Here is a 14,789-nt window from a genome sequence, read left to right as displayed (position 1 = left end):
CTATCTGATCTATTGAATTGCTTTGGCCAAGCAGTTTGATCTTTCTTGAGTGATAGATGTGCATTTTAGTACATTCAACCTAGCGAATTTCTATATCCCAGTGACAGAAAGGGAACAAGATATGTCTTTGTATTGCTGCCACTAAGGATAAAACTATGGGATTTATTCATATTGATTGAGTTTACTTTGCCTACATCATGTCATCGTTCCCCAAGCATTACTCTGTTTTACTTAATAATCTAGATGCATGCTAGATAGCGGTTGATGTGTGGAGTAATAGTAGTAGGTGCATCCAGGAGTTGTCCTATTTTCTAATGTATGTGATTCCTATATACACATGAGCATTGCCATGAAAATCACATAACTATACATTGTTCTATCAATTGCCCAATAGTAATTTGTTTACCCAACATATGTTGCTTTCATAAAAGATGCCACTAGAGAACACTATGGCCCCGGGGTCTATTCACTTATATATTCAGAAAACTTATAACGCTTTTATTATTTTTCTTTTATTTTATTTTGCAAGTCACAACTATCTACAATTATCTACACACCTCATTCGCTTGCAAATAACGAGATCAAGGGGATTGACAACCCTCTTGCCCCTGTTGGGTGTAAGTTGTTTGCTCTTTTCTGTGCAGCTGCTGAAGACGGTTGAGGATTGATATTCCTATTGGTTCGATAAACCTTGGTTTCTTAACAGAGGGAAATACTTACCCGCATTGTGTTGCGATAACCCATTCCTCTTTACGGAAAACCCAATACACATCACAAGCATCATAGGTCTATGATGGACTACTCACACATCATCATGGAGGCATCAAGGGTTATGTAGATGGCCTCCATGATAGATTCCCTCTCACAAGGCACCAGAATGTTGTGTTTGTAGTCTACCACAGACCTACAGGTCCATAGATAGTACCTCGATGGCTATCTCTTTGTCTATGTTCTTCAATACAAAGTTCACCACGATTCTCACGGTGATGTATTCTATGTAATCTTCTTTGTTGTGTGTTTGATAGGATCCGATGAATTGTCGGTTTATGATCAGATTATTCATGAATAAATATTGAGTCTTCTCTGAATTCTTTATGCATGATTATTATAGCTTTGTATTTCTCTTCGATCTATCGGTTTAGTTTGGTTAAGTAGATTGGTTTATCTTCAGTCTGAGGGGTGTGTTGTATTGGATTCAGTATTGTGGTGCTCAATCCTAGTGTCAGAAAGGGACATGACACGTATTTGTATTGCTTCCATTAAGGATAAAATGATGGGGTTAATTCATATTGACTTTATTTTGTTTACATCATGTCACCTTGCTCCAACCATTACTCTGTTTCATACTTAGTACTCTAGATGCATGCTGGATAGAGGTCGATGAGTGGAGTGATAGTAGTAGATGCAAGCAGGAGTCGATCTATTTTCTTATGGATGTGATGCCTATATACATGATCGTTGCCATGAATAAATATTTCATAATTATGCGCTTTTCTGTCAATTGCCCAAGAGTAATTTGTCTACCCATGGTATGCTATCTTCGAGAGAGATGCCACTAGAGAAAACTATGGCCCCGAGTCTACCTAAAAATAAATAGAAAACAATAAAATACATTGCTGCCTTTATTATTTGTATTGACTTTATATATTTATATTGTCCTTCTATCACTATTTAATCCTTGTAAGTAACGAGTTCAAGGGGTTTGACAACCCTCTTGTCCACATTGGGTGCAAGTGTTTGCTCTTGTGTGTGTAGGTACTGATAACAGGAGTTTGTGTGATTCTCCTATTGGTTCGATAACCTTGGTTCTTAGTGAGGGAAATACTTATCTCTAATATTATGCATCTCCTCTCCTCTTTGGGGAAAATCCCAATGCAGTTTACAAGTAGCAGGATCTTCCTCCTTAGTTCCTGCAAAGTCATGTTTTTTTTACTTCCTTATGATATCACAATCAATCGAATACTCGTGTTCATAATTTTTAGGGTATACTAGGAGATCTCTAGGTCATTACTAGAGCACAATGATCTCTAATAGTTTTCTTTGGCTTCAGAGTAATAGACATCTCTACAAACAAAGTGTTAAGCTCAACTGTTTGATTAGTTTTGTATTTTTGTATTATTGAAACTTGTTGCTCCTGAGGAAAATGGGCAATTTATTTTGGTAAATAAGTTCTTCTACAATGGGTAGATCCCCTATCACTTACAACAAGCATACACAATAACAACATCTACAAAAACAGTTACGAAACAAATGCTATGTGCTTAGCTCCCTCGCAATGACGCCAAAAAATGCTTCGATGCGTGTAAGCCTAACACGGTGGTGTAGAACTTTCGTTGAAGTATCCATGCCAGATATTGTCCGAACAAAGAGCATATGAGAGTGATTGTATTGGTGCTTCTCTCACACACAAGGTGACACAGTTCTTGTGTGAAGTAGTTGCTTGAGATTTTGCAAATATCGCTTCTATCCATACTAATAAAGATAAAGGATTTATAGTAAAGACGGTAAAAACTCTTATAAGTAAATAACATGAATAAAAAGCGAAATTAGAGTTGCATTTATGCAATGAAGAGATTAGGCATGGAGATAATTCATGTCATGGTAGGAATGTATCAAATGTGCTAGTGTGACTGTAATATCAGTTCCATTGTATCATACCCATAGTATTTGACATGTGTGTTCTGCAGGCGGATCACCCTATAGTTATGAAACTCCTCCTCAAGGGCTTATATGCCATTCTATGGTCCTATTTTTCCATTGCCACAGAGTAGTTGTCTCCATAATTAAGGTCCTTGGACCAGAAACAAGCATTAAGTTTCATGGATCGCTGTTATCTCATATTGTCTTTGGTACTCATAAATATCTCCACCTGTCACGTTAGAGGTCACAAATTCCCTAAAAATATGTGTTACATATGTATGTCTTGAGATCGTGTTGCTTGGGCCCTTAAATTGGACAACACACATAGGATTTACCATAATATAATAACATACTATACAGATCATACTATCATAAATACAAATGATGACATATAGATTAGGTACATATGAATCTTACCACGCACCTACATCTCCCACGCCTATGGGGATTACACACACATCATAAGAGAGAAACCAATCACACCATAGATTAATCCAATGAAAATCATACCGACACTACCATGAAGATCCACAATAAGATGAAATGGATAATTCAAATAGTCTTGATCTCCAGATGAGATTGAATAGAGTTATAGTAGTTTTCACCACTTGGAATTACTCTTACAATGGTGAAGGATGAGATGATGATGGTGATGAAAGGACCAAAACTAAGAAGATCTCCATAGGTTCTCCGGCTCTCCTCTTCTTTTGTTCTGGATGCAGCGACGGCTAGGGTTTTCTCCTCCTCTAGGTACATTCATGAAAGTGTCTTGTATAGATGTGGTGGAGCTATTCGCACCTAATACGACCGTTCATACGAGCGCTTGTGGTCGTATGGAAGGCCATATTTTGCTTCGGTGTGCATGTTCGCTTCGCTCTCCACAGGGAAGTCGCTCCATTTGGCTTGATTTGCAGTAATTCTCTTTGAATTCCTTCCATATATGATATTTCCTGCTAAACAATGGCAAACAGATTTTCTAAGGATTAACGTTATAAATAACTAAGAAGTAATAAAAATCATGTGAAAACAAAATAAGGACTACTCAAAAAACATCACAGATACTCGGGCCATCACCTATTACCCAAGTGCCAAAGGCGAATTCCTATTTTCTGTCATTTTAGTGGTTTTAGGTGAAAAATTCATGGAGACGGAATGACCTGAAAATTTATGTGATTTTTTTGCGGAATATATCTAAAATTTTAGCGTAAGAGAGGGCCATGGGCTCCACAACCTCAGGGGACACACCCCACCAGAGCGCGCCATGTGAGCTTATGTACCAACCTTAAGTGGGTTGAAGCTCTCCTTGGGCGCAAGGAAGTTAATATCGGGAAAAATCGTGTAATTCTTTTAGGACGATCGGAGTTATGGAACTCCGGCTATAAAATAAATGGTGCTCGGCCACAGAAATAGTCTCATAAACAGAGAAGAAACCCTAGAGAGAGAGATCCAATCTCGGAGGGGTTCCCGCCCCATGGGGCCATGCAAGCCAAGGACCAGAGGGGGACCCTTCTCCATCTAGGGGAAACCCTTCTCATATCAAGGGGAAGGCCGGGAAATAAGAAGGAGGGGCCACTCTACCCCTCTCTCGGTGGCATTGGAGGGCCACACGGGGAATCATCGCGACGGTGATCTACTCCAACACCTTGGCCGTCGTCATCACCAACTCTCTTCCTCTCCATGTAGCGGTGTATCCTCTCAGACCCTGCTGTAATCTCTACTTATGCATGGTGCTTTATGATATATATTATTATCCAATGATGTGTTACACTTGTATGATGTTTGAGTAGTTTGTTTTTGTTCCATGGGTCAATTATGGTACGGTATGGTTGATATGAGTTGTATGTTATTATGATGTTGTCCTATGGTGCCCTCCATATCACTCAAACATGTGTTACTCTCGTTGTAGGGTGTTGCAATATGTTCATGATTCACGCATAGTGGCTTGTGGGAGTGATGGAAAGCTTAACCTGAGTTTGTGAGTTGTTCCGTATGGGATCAAAGGGGACTTTTTTTACTTAATGATATGGTTGGGTTTTACCTTAATGAGCTTTGGCAGTTGCGGATGCTTGCCAGAGTGGCCTCTCTTGGATAACAACTGACCTCTCTTCATACCAAATATTAGGAATATGGTCAATCAAGTCTGCCACCTTGGATAACAACTGACCTCTCTTGGGAGTAATACTTTTCTTGTTTGCACAATTTGGAATCCAAACATCCTCCCAATTGTTAAAATTGTGACCATTCCCCAATCACCAAATGTGGCCACATTTTAGATAATTCACACCCGCCATAATACTTTTCCTGGTGAAAGAACGAACCTTTTTTAGATTAGTGTTAAACAAAAGTTGTGAGGATAGTATTTGACTCTCAGAATAGTAGCACATAGAGAATTTGGATTCTCGATAAAAACACCAAGCCTGCTTAGCGAGCATAGCCAAATTGAAGCAATGGATATCCCGAAAACCCATTCCTCCTTGATTATTGGGTACACACATTTTTCACCAAGCCATCAGATGCATCCTCCTCCAAATGTCCTCGTCTTCCCACCAGAAATGTGCCATCGCGTCAATAAATCCTTTGCAAAAAAATAGGAATTTTAAAGACCGACATTGCATAGGTGGGTATGGATTGAACGGCCACTTTGAGAAGAATCTCCTTTCCTCTAGCCGAGAGAGGTTTTCCCTTACAACCAATGATTTTCTTAACAATAGATCGGTTAAGTATTAGAAGCATCAGTTTAATTAATCCCACATTAGATGGCAGTCCTAAATATCTATCATTTAGGGCCTTTGTCTTGACATTTAGAGTAGTACATATTTGTTCTCTAATCTACACACTCATATTTGGACTAAAAAGATACTAGATTTATCAACACTAACCATCTGCCCTGAGGCCGCGCAACACGAATCTAGAACTGATCTCAACGCTTCCGCACTTTACAAATTTTCTTTCATGAGGATTAAAGAGTCATCAACTAAGAGAAGGTTTGTGATGAGGACATCAACACCATTATTACAATCACAGCCCCAGCTGCTATACATACTGGACCAGTTACTAGAGATCGTGCACGCCAATTGAATTACTAGGTACTTTTGTTTCTTGGGAATACTTCTAATGTTCATAAACATATGATGTTGCCTAAGTTAGATACTTTTGTTGTGCTCATGAATGAAGGACCTAGCATGGACAAGAAGGATATTCGTTGGAGCAGGATCAAGCATGGAGAAGAAGGTGCACGCGTGGGAGAGAACAATGGAGCTTCCACTAGTGATTTTCGCACTCTAAAGCCACCATAAGGAGAGCATGAAGGCTTTGGACGAAATATTCAAGACGCCACTTTATAAATTTCGCCCATAGGCTATTATAGGTGTTGCGCCACCTTATTTTTGGGCCAGGCCCATGTAATTTCGAAATACCATAACATAGGCTATTTTTAGAGTCCGTATGTGTGGGGAAACTGAGTTTAGGGCTGTTTTCGGACCCCTCCTCCAAGGGTCATGAAATTGCCTCTCTATTCCCTCATATATACAGCCCTTAGGGCACCGTTTAGACTTGAGTTTTGTTTAGATTACAAGTTCGCCATAGCTGCAACTTCGCGTTCTTCGTTTGTGTTCTACGACCATACAAAGGCGTCACAGAATTCCACCTTCATCAATAAAGCTTTCCTCTTATATTCGCAATATCTTGATTGCATCTTAGTTTCTTGCTTGTTCTTCGTTTGCATGCAGGAAACAGACCTTCGTGGTCAGGTTGATCGTGCTCTGGCGTGGTCAATAACCTCTCGGAGTTGGTTTAGCGATTGCTAGCGCGCGACGTCCTCACGCGTTCGTAGTCGGATCGTCAAAGTCTACTCCACCAAAACGATACCCACGATCTTATCGAAAGACAGGGAGAACTTCGCCTCTATCAAGTGGTATCGGATTTCCAGATTGCTCGGTGAGATTTTACCAGTTTTCGTAGTTAGATCGCATTTGTCTTTATACCTATAGTCCATGAAAAAGCCATAAAAAATTAGGGTTAGATCATCATATCCGAACCAATCTGAGCCTTTGCATAGTCTTTTTAGTAGTTTGCTTTGTTGAAATTGCGGTTACATCGTCGTGTTGAGTTGCTCGTCTTAGTGTCTAGTTCTTTAGAGTTTTCAGTTCTGTTCACAGGTTGTCACGCCACCACCGCACCATCTTTCATCGCTGCCATATACCACCTCCATGCTACCATCATTGCTGATGCCATATACCACCACCACGCCACCATTATCCTTGCTGCCATATACCACCACCATATATCCACCACAATCCTTTCCGCCTTAGGTTAATTTCAAGATCCTTTTGCTTTCGGTTTCGTGTTTCCTTACCTGAGTAGGTTTCGAGAAAAAAAAGTCTAGCACGCTTTTCAGAGTACTTTTTAGGCCAAAATTTCAAGGGGTGAAAAAAATCCCTATCGTTTTGTTAGGCTTTTTAGAGAGTTTTGTCGAAATTTTTTGTCGTCGCAGCCCCGAATTGCTCCAAAAATAAAAAAATGTCAAAAAAAATTCGTGCCTATCCTGTTTTTGGTCCTTGGGAAGAGTTTTGAGACACTCGCCATTATAGTGATTTTGTGGGAAAAAAAGAGAAAAATCAGAGTGGCTCTTCCCTTGATTAGTACGTGTCGTCGTGTCTTCGTTGGTGTTCTAGGCTCGCGTCTCTAGTACGGTCTAGCCTAGGACCAACACGGTACCGTCGTTGAGCGTCTTTTCAATTTTGCATCTATGAACTGATTATTGCTGACCCTTCTTGCTACCATATTATAAGCCTTCCCAGCTTCACATACATCTACATCGTGTGTTTGACACCACCTCACAATCGCTATATCCAAGCTTTGAGAGTTTTGATTACACCGGTTGCCGATCGCCACCTGCTGCTGGGTAAGAATTGGTAAGAAATTCAGATTTGCTTGACGGATTTGTGACACACCACCACCACCACCACCACTTCCTAGTAGTCTGTAGGTTCATATTCTTCTGTGTTCCTATTGCTTCTAACCATGTCAGGATCACACGACGAGGAGATCGACTGGGAGAACCTGACCAACCGGGAGCTCCATGATAAATTTTAGCAAATGATGTTTGACCAGGTACAGGATCTCGTGACCACCTTTGGAGAGGCCATGGGCAAGCTCGAAGGTATGGAGAAGAAATTTGACACCAAGATGAACGCCAAGTTCAATGAGGTGCTTGCCCGTTTACCACCACCAGATGCAGCTATTGTCCCTCTTCAACCACAACCACAACGGCTACGAGCGTGACGTGTGCTTGTCGGCCAAGTGCAGAATTTTGGTGTTGTTGCTACTACTGCTGCTGCTCCTCCTCCTCCTCCTGCTACCGAGGTTTCTATGGCTGAGTAGAATGAGGATTATGATGGTGATTACGATGATGAGGGAGAGGTTGCTCAGTTCAGCACCAGGAACAAAAACCACCATGACAAGTCGCCGCTCGTCCACATGGATACAATCGCAATTGTAGGGATGCACCGCACCCTCAGGTATGGGATCATGACCATCTCTCTAAACTTAAATTAAATATTCCTACTTTTGATGGTCAATATGTTCCTGATATATATCTTATTTGGGAGTTAGAAACAGAGCAACGTTTTACATGCTTGCAATTTCCTGAACATAGACGTGTACTGCTGCTGTTTGTTCTTTCACTAGTTTTGCCTGTGTTTGGTGGTCTGAATATTGTCATATACATCATGCTAATATTCCAACTACTTGGGCTGCTTTAAAAACTGCTATGCGTACTCGTTGTGTTCCACCATATTATCAACGTGAATTACTTCAAAACTTACAGCGTTTAAGACAAGGGAAAAGTATGTAGAAGAATATTATCAGGAATTACAAACTGGAATGATTAGATGTGGTATTGTTGAGGACAATGAAGCTATGCTTGCACATTTTATGGGTGGATTAAATAGAGATATTCAGACTATTCTAGAATATAAGGATTATAACACTATCACTCGTTTATTCCATCTTGCTTGCAAAGCTGAACGTGAAGTGCAGGATCGGCACGCATTGGCGAGAACTAATTTTTCTACAGGTCGCACTTCCTCATGGACGCCACGAGCCACATCTACTTCCACACGCCCTTCTACATTAGCACCGCCTACTTCAGCCGCCAATTCCACGAGAGATACCAGGAAACAGGCCCCTGCCCCACCCTTTGCTAATAGCACACCTTCCGGACCTGCACAGAGCTCTTCTTCATACATGGCATCCATAGGGCAAACACATGAGGTTATTTGTCGTCGTTGCAAGGGTGGAGGTCATTATGCGAGAGAGTGCCCATCCAAGCGCGTGATGATTATTAGTGAGGATGGTGGATATGACTCCGCTAGTGATTATGACGAGGAGACTCTGGCTCTTATTGCAAGTGAAGAACGGGTTGTCGATGATACTGAACAAGAGACACACTATATGGCTGCTGACTACGCTGACAGGTATGAAAGCTTAGTTGCTCAACGTGTTTTAAGTGTGCAGGTAACACAGGCTGAGAAAAATCAGAGGCACAACCTGTTCCATACAAAGGGAGTTGTAAAGGAACGTTTTGTTCGCGTCATCATCGATGGAGGGAGTTGCAACAACTTAGCTAGCATGGAGATGGTGGAGAAGTTGTATCTCACCACCAGACCACATCCTCATCCTTATTATATCCGGTGGTTCAACAATAGTGGCAAGGTTAAGGTAACATGTATTGTTCGTGTGCATTTTAGCATTGCTACATATTCTTATTTTGTTGATTGTGATGTGGTACCCATACAAGCATGCTCCGTTTTACTTGGTAGACCATGACAATTTGATAAACAAATCTGTACACCATGGTAGAACAAATCAGTATACTCTTATTCATAAGGATCAAAATATAACTTTGCTTCCTATGTCTCCTGAACATATTATGAAAGATGAATTGCTAGAGCTAGTAAAGCAAAACAGGACCTACATAAGAGTGAAAATCAGATTGTAGCGAAGGAATTTGAGCGACACAATAAGCCTACTAAATCATCATCTAGTGTTGCATCTGAAATCAAACTGAAGAGTGGTTGTTTACTTGCCACTAAGTCTGGTATTACTGATTTGGATATTACTACATCTGTTTGCTATGCTTTCGTATGCAAAGAGGTATTATTTTCATTTGAGGACATGCCACCCTCTTTGCCTCCTGTTTTCATTAACGTTTTGCAGGAGTTCGTTGACGTATTTCCACAAGACGTGCCACCAGGGTTACCACCTATTAGAGGGATTGAGCATCAGATTGACTTAATTCCCGGTGCATCGCCACCCAACCGTGCACCATACCGTACCAATCCAGAGGAGACGAAGGAGATTATGCCTCAAGTACAGGAGCTGCTCAACAAAGGTTATATATGTGAATCTCTTAGTCCTTGTGATGTTCCTATTATTCTAGTACTGAAAAGGGATGGTACATCGCGTATGTGTGTTGATTGTAGACGCATTAATAATACTACTATTCATTATCGTCATCCTATTCCTAGGCTAGATGATATGCTTGATGAATTAAGTGGCTCTACAATTTTCTCCAAAGTTGATTTGCGTAGTGGATACCATCAAATTCGCATGAAATTGGGAGATGAATGGAAAACGACATTTAAAACTAAGTTTTGATTATATGAGTGGTTAGTTATGCCTTTTGGATTGACTAATGCACCTAGCACTTTCATGAGATTAATGAATGAGGTTTTACGTGCTTTCATTGGACGATTTGTGGTAGTCTACTTTGATGATATACTGATCTATAGTAGATCTTTGGAGGAACACTTGGATCAATTGCGTGATGTTTTTATTGCTCTATGTGATGCACGTTTGTTTGGTAACCTTGGGAAGTGCACCTTTTGCACAGACCGAGTATCTTTTCTTGGCTATGTTGTTACTCCACAGGGAATTGAAGTTGATAAAGCCAAGATTGAAGCTACTGAGAGTTGGCCGCAACCCAAAACGGTCACACAAGTGAGGAGTTTCCTTGGACTCACTTGGTTTTATAGGCATTTTGTGAGAAATTTCAGCACCATTGCTGCACCTCTCAGTGAGCTTACAAAGAAGGATGTGCCTTATTCTTGGGGTACCGCACAGGAAGAAGCCTTCACAGTTTTGAAAGATAAGTTAACACATGCTCCTTTACTCCAATTTCCTGATTTTAGTAAGACTTTCGAGCTTGAATGTGATGCTAGTGGAATTGGATTAGGAGGTGTGTTATTACAATATGGTAAACCTGTTGTATACTTTTTTGAAAAATTAAGTGGACCTTGTCTGAATTATTCTACTTATGATAAGGAATTATATGCTCTTGTTCGGACTTTGGAAACATGGCAACATTATTTATGGCCCAAAGAATTTGTCATACATTTTGATCATGAATCTTTGAAACATATTAAAAGTCAAGCAAAACTGAACCGTAAACATGCTAAATGGGTTGAATTCATTGAGACTTTCCCGTACGTCATTAAACACAAGAAGGGTAAAGAAAATGTTATTGTTGATCCTTTGTCTCGTCGTTATACTATGCTTTCACAACTTGACTTTAAAATATTTGGTTTGGAGACCATCAAAGATCAATATGTGCATGATGTTGATTTCAAAGATGTGTTGGAGAATTGTAAAGAAGGGAGAACATGGAACAAGTTCATCATTAATAATGGATTTGTGTTTCGTGCTAACAAGTTATGCATTCCAGCTAGCTCTGTTCGTCTTTTGTTGTTACAGGAGGCGCATGGAGGAGGATTGATGGGACACTTTGGCGTAAAGAAGACGGAGGACGTACTTTCTACACATTTCTTTTGGCCAAAGATGCGTCGGGATGTTGAGCGTTTTGTTGCTCGCTGCACCACATGTCAAAAAGCTAAGTCATGACTCAATCCTCATGGTTTATATATGCCTTTGCATGTACCTAGTGTTCCTTGGGAGGATATATCTATGGACTTTGTTTTAGGTTTACCTCGAACAAAGAAGGGGAGGGATAGCATATTTGTTGTCGTGGACAGATTTTCAAAAAGGACACACTTTATACCATGTCATAAAAGTGATGATGCCGCTAATGTGGCTGATTTGTTCTTTCGTCAAATTATTCGCTTGCATGGTGTGCCAAATACGATTGTTTCATATCGTGATGCTAAATTTCTTATCCACTTTTGGCGATGTTTATGGGCTAAGTTGGGGACAAATTTGCTTTTTAGTACTACATGTCACCCCCAAACAGATGGATAAACTTAAGTAGTCAATAGATCTTTGTCTACTATGCTTAGGGCTGTTTTGAAGAACAATCTAAAACTATGGGAAGAATGCTTGCCTCATATTGAATTTTCTTATAATCGTTCGCTGCATTCTACTACAAAGATGTGTCCTTTTGAAGTTGTGTATGGTTTCCTACCTCGTGCACCTATTGATTTGTTACCTCTTCCATCTTCGGAGAAGGTTAATTTTGATGCTAAAGAACGTGTTGATTTGATATTAAAGATGCATGAGTTAACTAAGGAAAACATTGAGCGCATGAATGCTAAATATAAACTTGCTGGAGATAAGGGTAGAAAACATGTTGTCTTTGCACGTGGAGAACTTGTTTGGTTGCATTTGCGTAAGGAGAGGTTTCCTGATTTGCGCAAGTCAAAGCTAATGTCGCATGCTGATGGTTAAATGATAATGCATATAGACTTGAGTTGCCTGCAGATTTTGGGGTTAGTCCCACTTTTAACATTGCAGATTTGAAGCCATATTTGGGTGAGGAAGATGAGCTTCCGTCGAGGACGACTTCAGTTCAAGAAGGAAATGATGATGAGGACATCAATGCCATTGTTACAACCACAGCCCCAGCTGCAATACATACTGGACCAGTTACTAGAGCTCGTGCACGCCAATTGAATTACCAGGTACTTTCGTTTCTTGGGAATACTTCTAATGTTCATGAACATATGATGATGTCTAAGTTAGATAGTTTTGATGTGCTCATGAATGAAGGACCTAGCATGGACAAGAAGGATATCGGTTGGAGCGGGATCAAGCATGGAAAAGAAGGTGCACGCGCGGGAGAGAATAATGGAGCTTCCACTCATGATTTTCGCACTCTAAAGCCACCATAAGGAGAGCGTGAAGGCTTTGGACGAAATATTCAAGACGCCACTTTATAAGTTTCGTCCATATGCTATTATAGGTGTTGCGCCACCTTATTTTTAGGCCAGGCCCATGTAATTTTGAAATACCATAATATAGGGTATTTTTAGAGTCCGTATGTGTGGGGAAACCGAGTTTAGGGCTGTTTCCGGACCCCTCCTCCAAGGGTCACGAAATTGCCTCTCTATTCCCTCATATATACAGCCCTTAGGGCACCGTTTAGACTTGGGTTTTGTTTAGATTACAAGTTCGTCATAGCTGCAATTTCGCGTTCTTCGTTTGTGTTCTACGACTAGACAAAGGCGTCACAGAACCCCACCTTCATCAATAAAGTTTTCCTCTTATATTCGCAATATCTTGATTGCATCTTAGCTTCTTGCTTGTTCTTCGTTTGCGTGCAGGAAACAGACCTTTGTGGTCAGGTTGATCGTGCTCCGTCGTGGTCAATAACCCCTCGGAGTTGGTTTAGCGATTGCTAAGCGCGACGTCCTCACACGTTCGTAGTCGGATCGTCAAAGTCTACTCCACCAAAACGATACCCACGATCTCATCGAAAAACAGGGACAACTTCGCCTCTGTCAGTTTGTAACAAGAGGTGCGTCTCTGCACACCTTCATGCATGAAATAATTTCATTTTCTTCCGCAGGTGTTAACAAAGCATGCACGCCCTCCGTGCATAACAAGAAAAGGTAAGGGGACAAGGGTCTCCCTGTGTCAGACCCTTGGTTTAAAACTCTCATTTTTCTCTGCATTAAAACGAATATTCAACAGTGGAGACACGTTGCATAATAAAATTAACTCAATTCTCGCATAACCAAGCTTGAGCATAATCTCCTTACAAAAGGCCACTCAACCCGATCATAAGCTTAATCGTGTCCGGTTTTATTGCACACAAAATCTTTTTTGCCTTTTTTTCTTAATAGTATGGAAGCACTCACGTAAGAACTCCTTTAAAAGAGAAGCTACCATCTTAATAGTATACGGATGATAGATCCATCGGATCAGTCGGTGGGACGTAAGACTTTCCCTAATAATAAAGCATTGTTTGTTTCTGTCGTCCGTCGTGTCACTTTTACAAAAAAGTCCCTGGTGTTTCCTAAAATCAACCCGCAGTTCGGATTTAAGTCAGAAAACGAATCTCTTTTTGCATTTTTCAAAAAAAACGGATGTTTCATGTAATCAACCCGCGGTCCGGATTTAAGTTAGAAAACGAATCGTATTTTTGTATTTTTCATACAACCCCCTCATGTTTCAGGTATTCAACCTGCAGTCCGGGTTTAAGTCAGTCGAAACGTATTTTTTTGTTTTAACAAAAACAACCCTGACTTTTCAGTTAATCAATCCACATTTTATCTAAAACAAAATTATTCATATCTTTTAAACCATAACTCCGATTTTAACATGTTATATATGAAATTTGATTAAAAATGTGTAGAATCTAAATAGTATGTTATTTTTAGCTGTTGAATATTTCTTAAATATTATTTTTGGTGCAAACTTAATCTGTAGTGCACGGTCCTTTTTTTCTCTATTTCCAACGACGATACGAATTGCAATAAACATCCATTAAATTAAAACCAAATTGAGAGGAAAGAAAACATCGTTAACCATACATGCACACCTTTGAAAAACCTCGTGGGGAGAAACAACATATTTTTCATCTTATTCCGAGTGACTGTACATTCAAACGTGTTTTCGTTGTGTGAACACTAAGGCCATCGTCGGCAACACAAATGTGATGCCATGTGAAAATATATTGCGTTCAGAGCGTGTGTTATTTTTTCTTTCGTTGCAACGCACGTGCTCTTTTGCTAGTCTACTAATAAAAAAATAAATATTTTTGATCCGTCATGCTTTTTTCCATATAAGTATTCTTGATCCATCATGTTTTTTTAGAAAAAAAACCTCCAAATTTCTAATAATCAATCAGTAGTACATATTAATCGATTTCTTAAAAATCTATATCTTTTTAACGCTAACTTCAAATCTAACAT

Source organism: Hordeum vulgare, chromosome 1H (genome assembly GCF_904849725.1).
Source record: "Hordeum vulgare subsp. vulgare chromosome 1H, MorexV3_pseudomolecules_assembly, whole genome shotgun sequence".
NCBI classification, from domain to species: Eukaryota; Viridiplantae; Streptophyta; class Magnoliopsida; order Poales; family Poaceae; genus Hordeum; species Hordeum vulgare.
Note: the sequence above shows the minus strand (reverse complement) of the source record.